Raw genomic sequence first — 19,854 nt, forward strand, 5'->3', positions numbered from 1 at the left:
GCCCTGCCGAACCACCGGGGGGCGGGGTGTCATTGAAAACAGTCCGGTGATCAAGAGGAGTGCCAGCACCCCGCACACAACTGTGAAAGGGGGCAGGTGCTGGCAGTCGGCCAAAATAAAAATGGCCACCCGACACCTACCCTTTAAATTGCGCCGCCGCTGCAAAACCGCCCCCTGAACCCGTCGCACATAGGTCAGGGGGCGCAAGGGAAGTTTACGGCCGGGGCGCAAGTGAGGCACTGCGCACGGCAATGACATCATCACCGGCGGCTGCCGCTGCTAACCTCCCGCTGCTGTGGCATTTGTGCAAAGCAACCCAATTTGTAGCCCATTATTTTTTGATAATAATTTTATACATCATTAAATCTGTAGTCTGGACTAATATTTGCATAAACTCATTTCATACAGTGTATGTGCACAATTTAGGATATAAAACTGTTCAATTAATGGCTTAGATATCCCCTTACTCTAATGCAAATAGGCTCTGCCTGCTTGCATCAACCGTAAGACTTTCGTGCGCAATCGCTGGCTAGTCGGTGAGCAGATAGCCCAACTCTGCTCCAGCGATTGCATTTACATGGCCCCTGCAATGACCTGTCAACTTATACATTGACAGGCCCCAAGTTCCAGATTATGCGCATGCACATGCAGATGCGGAAATCCTGAACTTTCAGTGGATTTCAAAGGGAATACGATGGCATACGCTGAGAGTGCGCCGCAATACACACCGCAATTGCTCCCCAGGTGCCTCTTCCCACCCTATCAACATATCCTTCTAATCCCTTCTCCCGCATGTACTTGTCTAGCTTCCCCTTAAATGCATCTATGCTATTTGCCTCAACTACTCCTTGTGGTAGCAAGTTCCACATTCTAACCAATTGCAACCCCAATTTCATAATGTTTATCTTATTTGCAAAACTAAAAACATGTAAGTGATGAGAAAGAGTTTATATTTAACTCTTCAATAATAATAATATATATTAATATTTTTGTACAATGAAATTAAGTGATTGACACTTTAATTTCACTGGTAATTACCTACGCAGATAAATTTTGAAACAGTATTTTAAGCACAACATTTGAAAGGAAGCATCACTACAAGGTTCTATACAGGGTCAGTCTTTTGTGCGGAACAGCCCATCAATCACAGTGATTTGTGACTAGATCAAGAAGTAGATTGATGAGCATGCCAAGTTTAATTTTTTGATTTATCCTTTCTTTTCTCCTCCTTATTTCAACCTTGGTAGTGCCCTACACCAGGTGTCTTGGCTCTTCACCTAGATTTCTCAAGATAAAAAATAAAATTTGCAGGGCTAACTGAGCCCCTTCAAAGATCTTTATTGCAGCTGTCAAAGACTGTCTCTCTATTGCCAAAAACATTTTGGGGGTAATTTTGACTTTTGGCTATCGGAACATAGGAACAGGAGCCATTGAGCCTTTCAAGCCTGTTCCGCCATTGAATGAGATCATGGCTGATCTGTGACCTAACTCCATATACCCGCCTTTGGCCCAAATCCCTTAATACCTTTGGTTAACTAAAAGTTATCAATCTTAGACATAAAATAAACAATTGATCTAGCATTAATTGCCATTTGTGGAAGAGAGTTCCAAACTTCTACCACCCTTTATGTGTAGAAGTGTTTCCTGATTTCGCTCCTGAAAGGTCTGGCTTTAATTTTTAGACTATGCCCCCAGTCATAGAATCCCCAACCAGCAGAAATAGTTTCTCTCTATCCTTGAAAACTTCAATCCAATCACCCCTTAACCGTCTAAATTTCAGGTAATACAACCCTAGTTTGTGTAATCTCTCCTTGTAATTTAAACCTTGGAGTCCAGGAATCATTCTGGTAAATCTACACTGCACTCCTTCCAAGGTCAATATATCCTTCCTAAGGTGTGGTGCCCAGATAGTGAATAACTGACAGTGTAAAATGGGCAACATCGGATCAGCCATCCGATTTCTATTTCTATTTACTGCAGATTCTAATATGGAGGACCGAATACAACAGATCAACCAAAGAAATGAAACTAAAAGCCAAGAGAGATAAGAAGAATTGGATAAACAACCAGTGCAAAGCAGCAGAAGATTACGCCAAAAGAACCGAAACACAGGGGCTGTATCGGAAGATAAGTGAACAAAGTGAATCGTACAAACTTAAGATGGTTACAGTGAAAGACCAAAATGATCAGGTAATTGAGGACAAACAGGCGAGGAGCAAGTGGTGCAAAGGATATTTTGAAGATCTCTACAATGTGCGGAGAATAATGGACGAATCAGTTCTGGAGCAATCACCCTGTACCGCTGGAGGGGAGTTAACGCTGGATTTCTCAGAGGATGAAGTAAAGGTTTCTACTGATAGTTTGAAAAAGATCAAGGCTCCTGGTATCGATAATATTACTACAGAGTTGTTGCAGGCGGGTGAGCAAAATACTGTGAAAGTGATTCAAAGACTGTTTGACAAAGCTCGTGAAGAGCCAGTACCTGAAGATCAGGGAAAGGCAATGATAGTAACACCAACCTTCAAATAAGGAGACAAGTGCGAATCAGATTACTGAGTATACCTGGAAAAGTATTTACTCAGACAATGAAGAGGAGAATGAAAATAAATGAAGCAATGGTACTGCATAAAGAAGTAGTTGGTTTTAGACCAGGACGAAGTACAATAGATCAACTGTTTGTGATATCACAGATTTTGGAGAAAAATTAGGTAGAAGGATCACAGGCCCATAATGTAGCCAGCCTGACTTTCCTTCCATAAACTTTGCACAAGAATCTGAACTACAGTTGATTTCTAAATTGCTTATTGTAGGATTCGCAAAATCCAGAAAATACAGTCTAGATTGGTAAAACCCCTGAAATGGCCACATTGTGAGAACACAAGATGGAGTTGGCAGTTCTCATGGCTCAGTTCAAAAGGACACACCAGCAGTATCTTACAGCAGCCTGAGTCATCACTGATTAGAAGATTCCAGAACTTACTGCTATTAATATGATAATATGGTTACAGCAGTAACGAACTCGTAAACAAAAGTATTTGCACCTGGAGGTGCGCTAATTGCTAGCAAAACACAAACCCATCTCTGAAATCGCTGAGCACAGAAAAAAAACCATTATCTGTACCAAACTCAGAGGGACACAGGACAGATCCCATCAGTTTCATTTACAAGACATTAAAATAAAGTACTTGCTTTTGTCAAAGCAGCCTGCCCATTACCTTGACAAAAGAAAACCCCTGATTTGGCGCCGAGATAAGGGCAAGGAAACAGTATAACTGTTGAGGGAAAATCGACAACAAGACAGATTCATTCAGTGAGATTCAGACAGATCCATCACAGATTCACACAGACACGAGGTCAAGAGCGAGGAGGACCCACAAGATTGTGCAGGAGAGCAGATTCAGAAGTTCAGTCCAGATCCAAGACCATCAGGAGTTCGAAGGCTGAGTGGAGAGGAGACGGTTCGAGGAGTTCGAAGGACTTTCAACATTGTGCAGGAGAGATTCAGCCAGACTCAGACAGATCCACAAGATTCACCAGAAGCAGTGAAGTCCAAGTCCAGATACCATCAGGAGTTCGAAGACTGTGCAGAAGAGGAGACGGCTCGAGGAGTTCAGAGGACTTCCAAGTTTGTGCAGGAGAGCGGGTCCAGGAGCCGGTCCCATAAGGAAGATTGGAGATCCCGGACGTAACAAGGAGTACCAAGGTCCAGGAGGGTTTTAAAATTCTGGTGAGCATAAAGGCCCAAATCTACTTAACTGACATAGTTGAGGTATATTTTAGCAACGGGAGGGTTTGTAACATTAAGGGTTTTGTAATTCAGGAGTGTGATTTATCCCTCGATGTGTCCGTGCGCTTTTCCCACCCCCGTTTTAGTATACCGCTGATTAAGAATTGTTGTATGATTTAAGATAGTCAAAGTTATTCCTTGTGTGTTAAATTTTAGTTCCCTTTGGGAGACGTGCTAATGATTTTTGTCTAAATTGATTCTTGCATTCTCTGTGTTTATTCTCCTTGAAAATAAAGATATTTCTGATTTAAAACTCACCTTGTCTCACCTGATCCATTTGTCTTCCGAGTCACAAGTTGGGCACACATCAAGGTTGTCTGGCAATAAGCCCAGTGTCTAGAACCGGTGAGGGGGGAGTGCTTCGGAACTGCTCACGAGCAGTGCGAAATCAAAACCGATCTAGCACACCATAAGCTCGTTAAAACGACCCCTTACATATGTACTGTGACTGGGATTAAAAGGAAAGCTACAAACCCAAATTAGACAAAAGCATTTCATTTATTCTCATAGTCCCTTTGAACATACAAAATCATTAGTTAAGATGGCAACACATTACAATGTATTAAAACACTGGCACCTTAAGATTTAATGGTATCTGTAGAAACAAATAAATACCTCAGGGAATTACTTGTTCAGCAAACTTATGCAGCAACATTTTCTAAATGTAAGTAGCTGCTGCACTATAGCTCATTGAGGGTCCCTTTATGTGTAACACACCTGAAGAATGTAGAAGGCAAATCAGAACATTAAAGGCAGGAATGCTCATTTATATTCTGAATCACATTCTGTAATCAACTCAAAGGACATCCTTTTTCTGTGGAACATCAGATTTCCATTGCACTGAAGTACTTTGTTATTCACGCTCAGTGTCATGACCTAACAGATTTGATTGGAGTTTCTAAACCAAAACGGAAGTTTCACATCTGCCTACTGAGTTACGTTATCACATGGCTATTGATGTTGAAGTGAATTATATTTATGCAGAATTTCTACAAAGTTCTGCTCTGCCTGCAATGAGTAGAGTTTTAGACTGCATTCATGTGAAGATTAATAATTCTAGAGCAGAGGTGTTTAAAATGTTATAAATGATAACTTTTTGCATTTATTAATTTTCAAATATAAAAATAAAGATCATCAAAGTGTAAGGTACAATTTTCTCCTGTGTGGGTATTACCATTGGGAGTATTGAATGATCACTTAATTCTATCACCCAAATTACAACCAGTCCACATTTTTCCCTATCCTTGGGTAGAGTCCGTAGTGAGTTATCATGGGAACCAAAAGAAGGGAGTGACTAGTAGGAAAAGGATAGTATAACAAAACTATTTGAGAAAATACCAGAGTTAAATACAAATAGAAAATAGTTTCATCATCATCAAAAACTTGAATTTATTTAGCACCATTAGGGGGCGATTTCTGACAGCTCCTTTAGGCACTAAAGAGCCTCCAAGGTGGCCAAGATGGGGTCTTGAGTTGAAATGCCGGTTTAGTTCACGTTTAGCGCAAGATGCCATATTGGTAAAGGAGTTGAAGCACGTGCTAAGAACGGCCGCCTGGAGGATCATTAAAGGGTTGATTGCCACTTAAATTACCTGCTAACGCTCATTAACGAGGCTGCATAGCATTTTGGTGGATAGCGCTTGTCCTAATGCTCTCTCCTAACAGTGACCAGCTGACTAGGAGTAAACAAGTCGTTGCTGAGGATTTTGAGCGCTACTTAAAGGCACACTTACCTTTTACTGTTCACTTGCTGGAGGTTTGAAGAAGACTTTTGAAACTTTCTGGGGCACTTTGCAAAGACTTCACCAACACTCAATTAACATTCATTCCAGAAATGGTGTAAGGATAAACCCAGCAACTACAAGCCAGTCAGTTTGACCTCGGTAGTGGAGAAGTTTTTAGAAACGATAATCAGGGACAAAATTAACAATCACTTGGACAAGTGTGGATTAATTAAGGAAAACAAATACGGATTTATTAAAGGCAAATCGTGTTTAGCTGACTTGAATGAGTTTTTTGATAAGGTAACAGAGAGGGTTGATGAGGGCATGGATTTCCAAAAGGCGTTTGATAAAGTGCCACATAATAAGCTTGCCAGAAAAGCTGAAGCCCATGGAATAAAAGGGACAGCATGGATATGAATACAAAAAGAAAATACTGCAGATGCTAGAAATCTGAAATAAAAACAGAAAATGCTGGAGATACTCAGCAGGTCAGGCAGCATCTGTGAAGAGAGAAACAGAGTTAACGTTTCAGGTCGATGACCTTTCATCAGAACTGGAAAAAAGCAGGAAATGGAGCAGATTTTTAAGCAAGTGCAGGGGCTGGGAAAGGGGTGAGGGGGTACAAGAACAAAAGGGAAGGTCTGTGATAGGGTAGAAGGCAGGAGAAGTTAAGAGACATTGGCCTCGAAATTGGGTATAGCCCCGCTTGAGGCGTTAGAACTGGCGCTGCGCAAAGTTTATAGCCAGACGAAAATTATCGCTGCCTGGCGAGATATTGGGTTGCATCGCCCCCAAAGGGGATTGAGGCGCTAACTCAGACATTGCACGGGGCTCCTAAGGCGCAAAAGTTCAGGCGCTACCCAATATCGGCGCGGACGGGCGCAGCGCGGGTGATCTCAATTACCGGAGACCACGAGACTTCCAGGCGCCGGCCGGCTCTTAAAGGGGTGGGTCAGTCAGCCTGAGCTGCTGCACTCAATGCCCTGTAGGCCTCAGAATCGGCGCTCGCCCTTCTCTGGCGCAAGAAACTTGGTGAGGATGGAGAAGGTGAGACAGAGAGCAGAGCGCTTCAGCACTGAGGCTCTGGACCACTTGGTGTCTGCAGTTGAGCGCCGTCGAGATGTTCTGTATCCTGACAATGGCAAGAGGCCGAATCAAAAGGCTTACCGGCGATCTTGGAGGGAGGTTTCTCAGAGGGTCAACTCCAACAGCTTGGCGACCAGGACCCCTGTTCAGTGCAGGAAGAAATTCAACGACCTCACTCGGGTCGTTAGGGTGAGTGTTGATTATGCAAACTTCTGATTCCCCCCATCTGCACCTAACTTCGAGGACCCTGTTGCCATGATGCCCCAATGGCCATCTGTCAGCAAGCACCCATGGCCCTTTCTGGGCACACACATGGACATTTCTCTCAAGGCCACATGTAAGGGCTCTTGCTCCATGGGGGGCATGAGATGATCTCTCAAGGCATCATGTAAGGGCTCTTGCACCATGGGGGGCATGAGATGATCTCACAAGGCATCATGTTACAGAACTTCCCCTTCTTTCCCCTGCAGTCCAAGCTGGTGACGATGTGAAAGGAGCAGCGTCGAACTGGTGGCGGACCTCCACAAGTGGTCACTCTCACGGATCTCGAGGAGAGAGTGCACCAGATTCTTGGAGGACGTCTGTCTGGTCCTGTGACCACTGCAGCTGCCGACCCCATGTTCGACAGCGAGGGTAAGGCTCTCACCTTTTGCAGCTGTCTCCTTCCACTTGGTCCCCCCGCCAGCATGCTTCCTCAGTGTGCCGCAATCTGCCATGCCTTCCCGCCAACCTGTCCTTTTGCTAAAGCCACTCTTCCACCTCCCTGCTTTCAGTTGATGCATCACCAACTGGGGCTCCACGCCCTGAAGCTGCCAGTGCCAGTGCCTCCGGAGGTGAGGATCAGGAGGAAGCCGGACCATCCGCTCCAATCTCAGAGGAGCATACACATGTACAGACTGGGGATAGTAGTTCCCTGGAGGGGAGGGGGGGGGGCTCTGAGGATCAGGCAGTTGCCGGACCAAGCGGCATGCAGCAACGCAAGGGGGGTAGGCAAGTTCGGCCACCGTCTCCCCGGAGGGCAAGGCAGGTAGTGATGACTGCTGCACAGAGTGCAGAGGAGGTGTGTCGCCTGGCTGAAATGAGCACCCAGGCCCGGCTCAGGCACACTGAGCTGATGGCTGCAGTGGGGAGGATGCCTCAGTCAATAGATACACTGGCAAAGAGTGTGTTGGACTTCGGGGCAACAATGGAGAGGACTCTCCAGGGCTTCGGGGCAACAATGGAGAGGACTCTCCAGGGCTTCGGGGCAACAATGGACAGGACTCTCCAGGGCTTCGGGGCAACAATGGACAGGACTCTCCAGGGATTCGGGGCAACAATGGAGAGGTCTGTCGAGGGCTTTGGACCAACAATGGAGAGGACTGTCCAGGGCTTCGGGACAACTATGGAAAGGTCTGTCGAGGGCTTTGGACCAACAATGGAGAGGACTGTCCAGGGCTTCGAGGCCGCTATGGAAAGGACTGTTCAGGGCTTCGGACAATCCCTGGAAAGGTCTGTCCAGGGCTTGTCCAAAGCAGTGGAGCGGTCAGCACCGGCCTTGTCTGAAGCAATGGAAAGAACTGTCCAGGGCTTCTCCGAAGCACTGGCACCTGGCTCACAGGTCCTCACTGCTGCCACGCAGTCACTTGCCGGCCTCGTCCACACCCAGATTGAGGCAACGCGAACTCTCACTGCAGCCACCCTATCTGCATCAGTTAGGATCATCCTGGGCCCTTCCAGTCCCATACAAGGCCAGGAATCAGTGGAGCATGCGATTGTGGCAGATGAGCCGAGCCGGTCCCCTCAGAGAGCCAGTGTGTCGTCCGACAATGGTGCAGGTGTCCTCTCTCGGCAGGTGACCATTCCACATGCCAGCGCTGGCACGTCTGCAGTGCAGCTGCCACCACCTGCAGTGCACACTGCTTCCAGCCATGCTCAGATCAAGCATCCTGTGTCCGCACCCTCCAAGCCCAGAGGCCGGCCAGGCCGGCCCTCAGGGGCTTTTGCGCTTCCAGACAGTCAGCAGGCGTCCCCCAGCCTTCACCCCGCCACTGGGGTTCAATTATGTAGGAGCAGCAGGGAGGGAAGAGGCCGAGCGCGAAAGAGAAGTCGTTCTCCATCAAGGGGCCAGCAGTAGAGGGAGGTACTGAGACGTTTCTTTGGCCAAAATCAAGGAGACCCTCACCTGTTGGAATTGTTGGAAATAGTTTGTTTAGTTTGGCGGCTTTGCCGAAGAGTTAACTGTTATTTTGCTGTAATGAAAGATTTTTGTGACAATAAAGAGAAGTTTAAATGTGCTATGGTGTACGTGAATAATTACAGTGATGCTGGCCTTCAGATGCTTTCAAACATCCAAAGTGCGCAGCAGTTAAGACACTCATCATTCCGCCAGAGGGGCCTCGATACGAGTCCTCATGAGCCAGTGACGGATGGCCCTTCCACTTTCAGGAGCCCTTCCATCTTCCTCCTCCTCCTCCTCCTCCTCGTCCGCATGCTCCTCCTCCTCCTCCTCCGCCTGCTTCTCCAGGGTCAGAGGGAAGGTGATGAATTGGCGCCTTCACCTATAAAGGGCAGCTGTAACTTGCCGGATGCAGCAGTGGACTGCAACCTGAGAAATATTCGCGATGTCCCCAATGGCTCACTGAAAGGATGCGTTGCCATAAAAATTGAGGCCAACAGTCAGTTTAGCCGCCACCGACAGAGTGGTCATGCACCGTAGACGCGGCTGCAGATCCTCAGTAAGCAGGTGGCATAGCTCAGTAACAACGTCCATCCCGATTCGAAGCCTTCGCACACACTACTCCTCCGACATGTCAAGGTATGACCCCTAAAGACCCTCGCAGCATACCCTCGGATTGGGCGACCTCCATTGCCCCTCCTCCTTCTGGCCAATCCCGGCCCTCTCTCCCGCCGTCTTTCTGCCCCTTCATAGTGTTCGGCCATGAGGCTGTGGCCCTCCAAAGCATCTCCCATTCCGATGCCAGTTGGTCAAAAGGCTGTTAGGTCTAGTGCTCCAACTGCTCCGGACAGGTTTGAGGGTCACAAGTAATCTAATGCTAAATTCCAAAAACTCTGCTCCACAGTAGCTCCCCAACTCTCTCCACCAACGATCGCAATGAACAGGCCAAGTGGCTGAAGCTTCTATACTAGAGCTGTCCCCTTTAAATAGCGTCCCCCGACTCCGAGAAGGGCCTGCTAACACTCCTTCGAACTGTCACTAATAGCGCTAGGCGTAAAAGCTCCGGGCGCCACCCAATATCCGCTCAGGCACCCCTAAAAGGCGTTGCACAATGAAATTACATCATTATGTGCTTGCGCTGGCAGGCACGTGCAAACACTTAGCGCAGGCGTTAAATGTATAGTCAATATGGGAGTTGTCGCTAAATTCATTGCGCCCGCCCCAACATTAGGTAACGCCCCAATTCTCGGTCTCTTTAGGCGCTAACAGCTGGCGCAAACAACTGAATTTCTAGGCCATTGGCCCAGTAATTCCTGTCACAACGCGTGAGTACGGACGGGGTACTCACGCGTGTGCCCGGAGGAATGGCTGGTTTTCAGCATGCACAGCGCATGCGCTGAAAACCGTCATTTCCTGTCCTCTGACCCAAGGGGTTAAGAGGCAGAACGCTTGCGACTTGTGATGCAGCGCGTGCGCGCTGAAATTCCTTTTTTTTCCAGAGTTGCCCGAGTGTAAAGGCCTCCGGTTTTTACGCGTGGAAAAACCAGACGTAAGTATTTAGTTTTACAGGTAAGTGGTCTTTTAGTACAATTTAGAAATTTTTTTTCCACAGGTTTATTATTTTTAAAGAAATTACAGTAAGGTAAGTTTAGTTTTAGACCCTATTTTTAAAAAATGTCTTTCTTTCAAAAATTTGATTAATTGTTTAAAATATTTTTTTTAACTTATTTATAGTTAATATAATCAGTGGGATGTTTTTTAAAATTTTATTTAAAGTTTAAGTAGTGTTTTGGCAACCCATACTTTTCATGAGTTTGACAGTTCTTACTCTCAAACTCATGAATGAAGTTTCCCCTCCCCTGATTGGCTGCACAGTGCTCACCTGATCCCAGCTGGCACATCGCACTAACTACGCCGCTGGATCAGGTAAGCACATCGCGCCGACATCTGAACCGGGCCAGTGACAGGAAATGCAAGCAGGCCCGGGCTTCAGATGTCGGCGCATCGGGTGAGTGCACATCGGGGGCTTGCACGCGCGGCAAGCTCCCGATCCTAATTTCAGGGCCATTAAGGGATATTCAAGGCAAGAGGAGATGATAATGGGACAAGTTAAGAAACAAAGGATGGCTCTAGATGAAGTGTGAATTGCGCTGGCAAAATGAAAGACAGCTGCCATGTGGGAGAGAAGAAAAAAAGACACAGACAAAAAGTGTGGATGAAAAATATATATATGATAGGGGCCGAGGTTATGATCTGAAATTGTTGAACACTTTGTTGAGTCCGGAAGGCTGTAAAGTGCCTAATTGAAAGATGAGGTGCTGTTCCTCGAGCTTCTGCTGAGCTTCAGTGGAACAATGCAAGAGGCCGAGGATGGTGAAGTCTGAGTGGGAGTGGTGCGAAGAATTAAAGTGACAGGTGACCGCAAGCTCGGAGTCCCCCTTACGGATTGAAAGGGAGGTGTTCTGCAAAGCGGTCACCCAATCTGCATTTCCAGTTCCTGCTTATTTCTAGGTCTGGCGATAGGTCATCGACCTGAAATGTTAAAACTGTTTCTCTATTCACAGATGCTGTCTGACCTGCTGAGTAGCTCCAGCATTTTCTGTTTTTATTATAGCATGGATACAAAGTTGGCTAAGTGACAAGAAACAGGGTGTAGTGGTGAATGGTTGTTTTTCGGACTGGAGGAAGGTATAGGCCTAGAAATTGGGTTGGGGCGCCAAAGTGGCGCAAAAGTCGCCTGAGCGCAGGATTTAGCGCAGCGATCGGAGTAATACTGATCGCCAGAAATTCAGTTTCAGTGCCCCTCGAGGGACACGGGGCGAGGCTCGAGGTGCTCCGCGTCCATCTTAGGGTGCTGAAACTGATTATCGCAGCGCCACGTGCCACAGCGCCACACGCTGCGGCACGGCACGCTGCAGTACTGCAGGCCTTCCTCCCACTGTTAAGGGGGAGGTGCCTGCAACAGCGCGATCCCCGCTCGCGAGTGCCGGCAAATGAGCCCGGCACCAAGGAGAAGTGCCGGGCTCTCGGGAAACAGCCGGCAATGCCGCGGGGGGGTGGTTAGGAGGCCGGGGACGGAGGTGCTGGCAGACGGCCGCCGAAAAAGCGGCCGCCCCGCACCTCCAGCTTAACTTACGCTGCTGCCGGCACAGTAAGGCCCCGTGAACCGGGCGCGGGTAGCGAACGGCGCAACTGCGGCGTTCGCTACCAAATATCGCGAACGGGGCACGAATGGGGCACTGTGCACACCGATGACATCATCGGTGGCGGCGCAGCGCAACAGGCTAACGCCACCATTAGCGCCCCTCCTGAATATCGCGGGAGGCGCAGCCAGTGGCGCTACAGCCACTGACTGCCTCTTTAGGCGCTAACAGGTGGCATTACTCACCCAATTTCTCCCCCATACAGTGGTGTTCCCCAGGGGTCAGTAATAGGACCACTGTTGTTCTTGATATATATTAATGACTTGGACTTGGGTGTACAGGGCACAATTTCAAAATTTGCAGATGACACAAAACTTGGAAGTATAGTGAACAGTGAGGAGGATAGTGATAGACTTCAAGAGACCATGAAAGGATTATTACCAGTCCTAGCCCCTTTACAGCTACCCCAGATCAGGCGTATTCCTCAGACGTTCACTTTCAACTAAAGTTTGAGGTAGCTGAATCCTAAAGACGCTTAATTGGGTCTAAAGGCCCAGACTATCTCTCCCTAAAGGAAAGGAACAACCTGAAGATGTTACCGTCCTCCAGATAGCATTTTAATAAGTTTAGCTAGACTGTAACGTTCCGGATATTATGAGAGTCCAGAAAACTCCCCCAGAATTATGCAACTCCTCACCAAAGAGCGTACACAGATTGAGTTTACGAGTTTGATACAGAAGTCTTATGTGAGACAATTCTAAAAATATATAGATTTATTAAAGAACCGACATGTAATTACAGTTGGTGATTCAATCGCAACATTAACAGTTCCAAATACATAAAGCTTATAATTCCATTATCAGAGATCCTTATTCTCAAATTTTAACTTTGCTAGTTTTACAGTTCTTAGTTTATTCCAAGATATACTTTGATACCCGAGGTACAAAGAGGTGTAGACTTACAGAGCCTGCCAGGGGACATAGATAGGCTAAGTAAGTGGGCAGTGATTTGGCAGATGGAATACAATACTGGAAAGTGTGAGGTTATGCACTTTGGCAGGAAAAATCGTAGAGCAAGTTATTATCTTAATGGCAAGAAACTGGAAAGTACTGAAGTACAAAGGGATCTGGGGATCCTGGTGCACAAAACTCAAAAGGTTAGTATGCAGGTGCAGCAAGTGTTGGCTTTCATTGCTAGGGGGATAGAATATAAAAATAGGGAGGTATTGCTTCAGTTGTACAAGGTATTGGCGAGACCGCACCTGGAATACTGCATACAGTTTTGGTGTCCATACTTAAGAAAAGACATACTTGCTCTCGAGTCAGTACAAAGAAGGTTCACTCGGTTAATCCCAGGGATGAGGGGATGAACATATGAGGAGAGGTTGAGTAGATTGGGACTCTATTCATTGGAGTTCAGAAGAATGATAGGCGATCTTATTGAAACATATAAGATTGTGAAGGGGTTGGATCGGGTGGATGCAGGGAGGATGTTCCCGATGATGGGTGAAACTAGAACTAGGGGGCATAGTCTTAGAATAAGGGGCTGCTCTTTCAAAACTGAGATGAGGAGGAACTACTTCACTCAGAGGGTGATAGGTCCATGGAATATGCTGCCCCAAAAAGCTGTAGAAGCTACATCATTACATAAATTTAAAAAGAAATAGACAGTTTCCTAGAAGTAAAGGGAATAAAGGGTTATGGGGAGCGGGCAGGAATTTGGACATGGGTCTAGGTTCGGATCGGTCATGGCCCTGTGGGTAGCGGAGCGGGCCCAGGGGCCGTGTAGCCTGGTCCTGCTCCTATTTCATGTGTCTAATTCTGTTAGATTCAGGAGATGGTTCTGTGATAGTAGATTGGCGGTTAGGATCAGATCAGCCATGATCTTATTGAATGGCGGAGCAGGCTCAAGGGGCCGATTGGCCTACTCCTGCTCCTATTTCTTATGTTCTTATGAAGCCGAGAATCGCTTTGCCCCTTCAAGCAAGTCTATTATCCCATTTGAAAGTTCAATCTTTATACTCTTTTGCAGTGGTATTTCCTTTGAAGTTTTCTGCAGATGTAAGCTAATTATTTCTAGTCATTTTTTTGCTGACCCCTGCTATTCTTACAGTTAGATCAGCTGGTAGCATTAAGAATTATGTCTCTACACTAGGTGTTTAAAGCTTAATGGTATGATCAGCGGGTGCATCTATTTGATGTCATTCTTACCAATGTCTTCTGTTTGTGCCTTTTTACGATGTGTATATTAAAACTCCTCAACCAGGGTGATCTATGCAATTCTTAATTACCTCAGCTGGTTCCAACACAGAATCGTGTCTCCTGTGTTTCATTTGATGTCATTTTTATGAAGGCATATGTTTCTTAATTCTTTTATGTGCCTGTTTCCAAAGTGTAATTTAAAACACCTTCAGAGGGTGTACCATTGTGTTCTTTCCAAGGCTGCAGACTTCAGGAACCTCCAACCTTCTGTTTCAATAAGGCTATTGATTCAGTGTCAACAACGTATCTTATCTCAGTAGCCTGTATGCTGTTTACAGCTTTAGATTGTTGAGGCTTTTAGATTTTCAAGCCCAGTTTGTCATGTTACAATACGGCCAGAATTATTTCATAGAATGGTATATTTTCCTGAATATGGCTTATTCCTTCACAACCATAGACAGGCTGGTGGAATGGGTGGACACGTGGCCGATGAAATTTAATGCAGAAAAGTGCAAAGTGATACAGTTTGGTAGGAAGAATGAGGAGAGGCAATGTAAATAAAGGGTACAATCCTAAAGGAGGTGCATGAACAGAGAGACCTGGGAGTATATATGCACAAATCGTTGAAGGTGGCAGGGCAGGTTGAGAAAGCAGTTTAAAAAGCATACGGGATCCTGAGCTTCATAAATAGAGGCACAGAATACAAAAGCAAGGAAGTTATGATGAATCTTTATAAAACACTGGTTTGGCTTCAACTGGAGTATTGTGTCCAATTCTGGGCACCGCACTTTAGGAAAGATGTGAAGGCCTTAGAGAGGGTGCAGAAAATATTTACGAGAATAGTTCCATGGATGAGGACCTTCAGTTACGTGGATAGACTGGAGAAGCGGGGTTGTTCTCCTTGGAGCAGAGAAGGTTGAGAGGAGATCTGATAGAGGTATTCAAAATCATGAGGGTTCTAGACAGAGTAGATAGAGAGAAACTGTTCCCATTGCTGGAAGTGTCAAGAACCAGAGGAAACAGATTTAAGGTGATTGGCAAAAGAACCAAAGGCGACATGAGGAAAAACCTTTTTACGCAGCAAGTGGTTAGGATCTGGAATGCACTGCCTGAAAGGGTGGTGGAGGCAGACTCAATCATAAATTTCAAAAGGAAATTGGATAAGTACCTGAAGGAAAAAAATTTGCAGGGCTACGGGGAAAAGGCGGGGGACTAGCTGAAGTGCTCTTGCAGAGAGCCGGCACGGGCTCGACGGGCCGAATGGCCTCAATCTGTGCTATAACCATTCTATGATTCTATGATTCTAGGACTTCACCTTAATTCTGTGCTACTCTACCTTAATGGACACCTTATAGGAGTCACCAGGAGGAAGGGAGTGCTTGAACATGGGCACCTTGCTAGGGTTCCCCCTTGGTCAGCAGGAGGAATGGAAGGAGGACATGAGGCCAGGCAGAGCAGCTCCAGCTGCTGCAGGAGAGAGGGACAGGAGGGTGAGGTAGTCTCCTTCCCCCCTGCGGGTACAGGAAATCCCTCCTCCTCTGGACCTCATCCACCAGGGCCTCCAGTGCAGCGTCCGAGAACCTGTGCGCCCTCTCACTTGGTCCCCGAGCCATTCTGAAATCTGCCGCTGTGTACCAGCCAACCCACTCCACACTCTCAGTGGAAGTGGGTGCGAGGAGCCCACATATATTGCTCCATGAAAATTGCTTCTAATCAGCACTTTAGTGCTAAACCTGCAGGTGTCTGTTTTAGCATCTCCATGCAAGTTCAAGTTATGGTAGTCAGCAATTAGAAATAAAATTCGAAAATTGCGTGCTAAAACCAAACTTTGAAACACCCACAGCACCCATTTAGCATCTGTTTTCACCCTTTCACCAAAATAACCCCCTTAATGTCTTAAACATACTGCTTGAACCATCTCCAGTGATTAACAACACAATTTGCCTGCAATGCCTCTCCTCTGTTGTCCAAATCTGCAGCACTGTCCTTGCTGGGTTCCACTGTTACCTATCTGATCACAGCCAGAGCATCTCTAGCAATGGCTTCTTTTCCCTCCCTCTCACTCACTCTCACCTCCCAGAGATCCATCATTGCCTTCCTCCTCTCTCTCATCTATTTACTGCCCCTTGGTAACATTTTCTACAACATGGTTTCAGTTTCCACATGTACGTTAATGACACCCAGCTCACATTCACTGATAACACCCAACTCTATCTCTTTTGCCATCTCTTTTACTTCTTCACTGCCTCTGTGCTGTCAGGTTGCTTGTCTTGGATGAGTTGTGGTATCCTTCAGCTAAACATTGCGAAGTCTGAAGCGATCATCTTTGCCCTCTGTCACAAATTCCACTCTTTCACGGTTGACTCTATCCCTCCTCTCCAGCCACTATCTAAAATTGAACCAGACTGATCACAACTGTCACAGGTTTCCCTTGTGTCAAGGATACTCAGTCCTAGGTTACCCTGTCAGTGATTCGGTTTGGCAATCCCAATTGGGTATAACAAGGCTTTATTTTAACATTAGCAGAATCAATCATACGCATAGTACTCAAGCAACAATTAACAGAATCAAGGTCACTATTACCTGGTCCAAACCTTTAGACAGCAACACAGCATGTTGGGTCTTGTTCAAATCTGCTGTGTTTTGTTCTGTTCACACTCTTTCATTTATACCCCTTTCCTTATGGTTCGGTGGTGCATACATATTCTTGCTTCAGCAGAAACTCATTGGCACCACTCCGTCTAATTTCAACCAGCCATTCTTTTACACAGACTACTGTGTTCTTGTTTGCTTGGAATTAGAAACATAGAAAATTAGGAGCAGGAGTAGGCCATTCGGCCCTTCGAGCCTGCTCCACCATTCAATATGGTCATGGCTGATCTTCTCTCTCAATACCATATTCCCGCTCTCTCCCCATACCCCTTGATGCCTTTTGTGTCTAGAAATCTATCTATCTCCTTCTTAAATATATTCAGTGACTTGGCCTCCACAGCCTTCTGTGGTAGGGAATTCCACAGGTTCACCACCCTCTAAGTGAAGAAATTTCTCCTCATCTCAGTCCTAAATGTCCTACCCCATATCCTGAGACTGTGACCCCTCGTTCTAGACCCTCCAGCCAGAGGAAACATCCTCCCTGCATTCAGTTTGTCTAGACCTGTCAGAATTTTATACATTTCAATGAGATCCCTGTTAAGTATGTGTATTGTATTGAACAATTAACACAAAGACTTAAACGTATAACTCAAACAGGTCTTTACTGGTTGGAGGTAGGGACTATACATAGGTCTTTACTTCATGCCCACAGGCGGGAACTGAGGGGAGATCAGTACCCACAGTACTATTTATACCCCTATGGCCAGGAGTGGTACTGCGTATCACTACGCCCAACAAGTAGTGCAGTCCTGTCCATAGGTTCAAAGTAGCACACATATTACATACACAACATTCCTCCCTTCCTAGCTTTACAGTCATCTCCCCATTTAACATAACGTAATAACATATATACATATATAACTTCAGGTTTACATAACAGAATAACATAGATACATAGATAACTTCATGTCAAAACAGATCACAGATTCAGTCTCTGCGGAAAACAGTTCACAGATTCAATCTCTGTGGTGGAGTCAGTTCACGTTGCTGGAGTGACTCATTCAATAGTCCTTCCATGGATTTAACAGTTTGAACTTCCGAACTGAATTGGCTCCGTTCGGAGGGACCACGTGTGTGATCTGGTAGAGGTAATAATGGTTCAGATGGGTCATCTTCTGTTTCGACTTTTCCTTTTCTGCTTCTTGGAGACTCTCTGGGCTCCACTGTCAGCTGCCAGCTGCATGCGCAGTTCCTCCTTCTCTCCCTCCTTTTTCCGTAGTAGAGCCACCTTCTCCCGATGTTCCGTAGACTTTCGGTGCTCCTCCATGATTTCTGTATGGTGGGAGTCGAAGTTACAAGTTGGGCAGGACAGGACATAGTAATATTCGGTGTCGTCCTGATCTAGGCCAGCGAGAGGGTCTTCTATTTCCTCCATACCCAGCTGGGCGTTAGCCAGCTTTTGTTCCAAGTCCAGACATCTTTCCTGAAGAGACTTCTTCATGCGTACCTCTTCATCCAGCTTTTTCTGGGCTTTCAGCAAGTCGTTTACTAATGACCTCATTTGAGATTTTACTACTTCAACTTCTTTTGGAGATTGATTGATCGGACTATTCAATCCCTCTACCGGAGCAGCTGTTTCAGCGGTCTGTTGTTCTACGTTGACGTGAGTCAGCGTACTTTTGGCATCCAAGGGCTGCTCTGTTGCAGTCATCTCAGTCTGTGTTGCCACCTCAGCTCTTCCAATAACCTTTGAGAGCTCCGAACCCCTTTCGTTTGAATATTGAAGTTCGTGTTCAAGTTTTTCCCATTTCAGAGTCCTGTCCTTCAGCATATGCAGGAGTTGGCTGACCGTTAACTCCTCTGACATCAGACGTTTTGTGTGCTCCTGCTCCATTTTCTCCATCAGCTGCTTCTGTTGTCTTTCCAGATTCTCCAACTCTATATCAAAGAACTCTTTCGTTGCATTCAACTCTTGCTCACAACGGCGAAGCATTTGTTCTAATTGCTGTTGTAGTTTGAAATGGAGTTGAGTTCGAGCCCGGTGTCCCTCAGAAATGGGCACATCAGTAGACTTGCCAGACTCAGAATCCACAGTTAAACTACGTTGTTGTTGCTCAGTGGAATTCTGTGCTGAAACTTTGTCTTTTGCACCTGAGTTGGGCTTACCATCATCCGTTCCAGAGTCTGGGCCGACTATCTTCACCGAGTTCTCACTCGTTATTGTTTGTAGGAAATGCCAGTCCATATTCATTTTCCTAATCCACTCCCGTCCTAGTAGTGGAGAACCTCCTTCAGATATCACATATAAGTCCATTATTTGACTGCCTTCGCCCTTGTGGACCACTGCAACCTCTATTTTCCCGATGGGGTACACTCTTTGCCCCGTGTATGTTTTCAATATAATCCCCGTATCCTGTAGGGGAATATGTTGGAATAACTTTCCGTAATCTTTCTTATTTATGACCGTCAATGCCGATCCAGTGTCCAATTCCAGTTTTACTTGGACTCCTTCTATCTGAAGAGTGACCCAAATTGTCTGGAGGTCTGCACCCTTACCAGCGTTGAGTACTCTTAAGCTAGCCAGTTCATTACAGCTTAAGCTAGCCAGTTCATTACTGCTAGCGTCTGAATCGGACTCCTGTTCGGTCACCATGTGTACCTTTGCGTATTTTCCTTGCGGTGACTTCTTGTTGCTGGTCTTCTTCCCTGACCTGCATACTCTAGCTATATGTCCAAGCCTACCACAAGTTCTACATTCTTGGTTTTTAAACCAACACTGGTTCTGATCATGCGTTGTCTTTCCACAACGATAACATTTGCCAGAACTCACACCCAATTTGTGTGCACTGAGCTCCGGTGACCGTAGCTGCATTACTGCCGTGCCTCTCGCTGCGGCTTCGTGTGCTGCTGCCATAGTGACCGCCTTCTCAAGCGTCAGCTCATTCTCCTCGAGCAGTCGCTTTTGTGTATCCTGTTTAAATAAACCACACACAAATTTGTCTCGAAGTGCCTCTGTCAGTCCCGTTCCAAACTGGCAATATTTCGCTAATTTACGCAATTCCAGCAAATAATCAGCATTGCTTTCATGCTGTAGCTGCCTTCTGTCGTAAAATTTAAATCGTTCCGCTAGCATCAGCGGCGTGGGGTTTAGATGATCTTTCAG

The sequence above is a fragment of the Somniosus microcephalus genome, chromosome 12, assembly GCF_052327205.1.
Source record: "Somniosus microcephalus isolate GS21.2 chromosome 12, FLI_Smic_1.0, whole genome shotgun sequence".
Classification (NCBI taxonomy): Eukaryota; Metazoa; Chordata; class Chondrichthyes; order Squaliformes; family Somniosidae; genus Somniosus; species Somniosus microcephalus.